Source organism: Sciurus carolinensis, chromosome 10 (genome assembly GCF_902686445.1).
Source record: "Sciurus carolinensis chromosome 10, mSciCar1.2, whole genome shotgun sequence".
Lineage (NCBI taxonomy): Eukaryota > Metazoa > Chordata > Mammalia > Rodentia > Sciuridae > Sciurus > Sciurus carolinensis.
Genome location: NC_062222.1, coordinates 29057961 through 29061387, shown reverse-complemented (window position 1 = coordinate 29061387; position 3427 = coordinate 29057961). Strand labels below are relative to the sequence as shown.

The following is a 3427-nucleotide window of genomic DNA, read 5'->3' as shown; positions in this document are numbered from 1 at the left end:
GATGGATAGCTGGGTGGAGTTCCTTTCCCTTGAACTCACATGCTGATTTGGGCACTTCTCTACCTCTTTTTAAGTTGACAACAATCACACGAAAAGACAGACTTCTGTCCTCGATTTGGACAGCTGCTGCAGAAGTTCACCTCCCACAGGCTAAATGTGGATGCAGAACAGAGGAAGAATGTGCACCGTGGGTGTTCATAGGATGGACGATGAACCGATTCATTCCTGATACTGGGAATTTGGCCCCAAAATGTGAGTAATTGAGATTGTTATAAATTTTACTCCACCTGCTTTTTAAAAATTAAGTTTAATATTTATGGGCAATTAATCTTAAAGTTTTAAACTAAACTACCGAACTTACCTTTTTGTTCTCCTTTCTTCGTTTAAAAAAGAAGTTAAATGGAAATTTTTTAAGGTTGTTTGCTTAAACACAAATTCACATGTATGTAAAGAAAATCATATAAAGGTCTACTTTGCATCTATAGAAGTGATCATCTGATTTTCCTCCTTTATTTTGTTAATATGATAAATTATATTGATTTATTTCAAATATTAAACCAAACTTGCACTTTTATGTAATATCCTTTTACATACTGTAGATTTTAATCTGATGATATGTTATTAAGGATTCAGTGTCTTTGTTCATGGGTGATATTGTTCTACAATTTCCTTTTCTTTTTTCCTTCTTTCTTTATAACATCTTTGACAGGTTTTGGCATCAGAGCTATGTTGGCCTATTAAGGCAGATTGGAAATATTTTCTCCTCCTTTATTTTCTGAAAGAGCCTGTGTAAAATGGTCATCTCTTCCTTCAATATTTGCTAAAATTTACCACTGAAATCATCGGGACCTGAGTTTTCTAGAAACACACACTAGTTTTGATATCACACTTTATTCTACCCAGTTCACCTGAGAGAATATACAATTAATATTTTCTCCTGGTATCTCATTTAAAACTTTTAGTCACTGTTATCCAATAGAGAAGGATAGGAACTTTATCTATAGATATAAATAACAAAAAATAACAGATGAATTATCAAAATCAAAATTTGATGTGATGTTCATAGAAATAAATGTTCAATTTATTCTTTTGAATTAAAGATGACCTGATTGTACAAAAGAAGTAGAAACCTGGCTAGGTAATCCATACCCCAATCCAGCCAAGTCAAAGCTTGGACACCAATACTTGGAATTCTTTCCAAAGCACACGCAGGATAATTTGTCTTTTATGTCTCTGGCACTCTTGATTACTGACCATGCTTCCATTTTCCAACAAAAATAAAATATCATTGAACCTGCCAAAGCATTGAAATTGGTTCACTGAAATAAAAACTGCCAACAGCAGGCAAATTTGGATTATTACAGGTTACAAATTTGGGGAGTTTGATCTCCCCATTCCCAGATCCAAGTGAGATTTTCAGAATTCTGTTTCATTCATATATGTACCTGATTCCATAAATATATGCTTATATGTTTGTGTGTGTACTTCTAATTTATGATCTCATGTTTTTCCATTCTCAAAAAAATATATATTTGTTTCACCTGAAGTCTGATGGATAATGAAAATGTCTGAATTTGGATTTATCCAAAACCATTCACACATGCTCCTGACCAAAATAAAAAAATAAAAAGACAAGGCTATAAAGAAATGAGGCTGAATTATAATGAATGAACTAAAACATATGCATTTCCCCTGCTAGCTAAATACTTACTCCAGGGAGTTTACATTCTCAGCTGATGTAAGGGGTCCCTTATCTGAGGATTGCCTTCAGCAGCTACCCACCGCCCTCCCAAAGATCCTCAATGAGAGACAAGGTCACGGTAAACAGATAAAAGTCATGAATGGCTGTGATGGACATTCTCCATTTGCCTCCCAGATCATTCTCCATGCTTCCCTATTCTGCTCTGTCCTTGATGAGCTGATGAAGAACCCTCCCTAGCTCCCTGGAGTGTGACTAAAGGAAAGCCATCAGCATTTCGAAGGCAAGGAAAGTAAGCTCAGAGATAGGGCTGCCTTCCTCCCAAGTCCACAGGTCTCCCCACTCCCAGAAAAGTCTCACCTACCTTCCATTCTACATTCCCATAGCAGCTCCTTCTCTAAATCCCTTTCAGACCTAGAGAGAGTAAGGCTCCCCGATTCCTTGTTGGCTTCCCATTATCCTTATCACACAGTTTTTAAGTAGATCCACACACACACACACACATATACACAAAGTAACTGAGCAACATGCTTCTGGCCCAAACTCTGATTTAAAAAACAAAAAATCAAGTCTTATCACTAAGGGATATGATGGATTGTCACTAAAGGCCTGACCTCTTCTTAAGCCAGGCTCTGCAAAGTGTTTCTGGGACTGGAGATGAACTCAGACCTCAAGACCCAGCTGAGGGGCCTCAACATCAGGGTGGCCAAGGAAATTGAAGTTGGCAGTGGTCAGAAAGGTATCATAATTTTTGTTCCAGTTCCTCAACTGAAATCTTTCCAGAAAACCCCAGTCTAACTCGTGTGTGGATTGGATAAGAAAGCTCAGTGGGAACCATGTGGCCTTTATTGCTCAGAGAGGAATTCTGCCTAAGCCAACTCAGAAAAACCATACAAAAAAATAAAAGTAAGTAAGAGCATCCGGGAGCCACACTGTGATGGCTGTACATGATGTGATCCTTGAGGACCTAGTCTTCCCAAACAGAATTGTGGGCTTGAAACTGGATGGCAACCAACTTATAAAGGTTCATTTGCACAAAGCATCACAGAACAATATGAAAATTAGGATTGAAACTTCTTCTGGTGTCTATAAGAAGCTCATGCGTAAGGATGTTAATTTTGAATTTCCAGAATTTCAGTTGTCAACAAAAATGACTGAAGTATCATTCAGAGTTAAAAAAAAAAAAATCAATCTGCTGAACAAGGTGGATAACGAAGCTGGGTACCATGCCTTTTCATTCACAAGATAAACTATTAGATCTCAGGAATAATTTTTTAACATTGTTCTTTCATTGGCCATGAAGTTCCTTCCAAAAGAAAAGTTTCAGAATTGTTTAGACAGGGCAGTATCATCCAAACATCTAGTCTCCAAAAGTGACTAATTTGATAGAAGTACTATTATTATTATGGGTGTTTGTTATTTTATTGTCCCATGATTCCATTATATCTGCTCATCATTACCCATCAGAAAATAGGTACCGTGGAACTTCTGAAAGCATAACCAAATTGTTGGACTCCTCAGACCCAGTAGGAAAACAGGAAATAGCTTATTACCAAGAGAGAGAGAGGGAAAAAGAGAAAAATTTACTTGAGGATAGATTTGACATCATGAGTACTGGAAAAGAAATAAGATTGTTTCCAAAACACATATTTCATTAAGTGGACATATGTAAAATTATTTTCACATTGTGAGGGGCAAGTTGTCTATGATTTTAGACATAAAATATGC

General features: G+C 36.7%; 1 pseudogene; it reads left to right on the top strand.

Annotated features, from left to right (window-relative positions):
* The first annotated feature begins 209 nt into the window (after positions 1-209).
* Positions 210-2948, top strand: LOC124994157 (40S ribosomal protein S7-like; annotated as a pseudogene).
* The last annotated feature ends 479 nt before the right edge of the window (positions 2949-3427 follow it).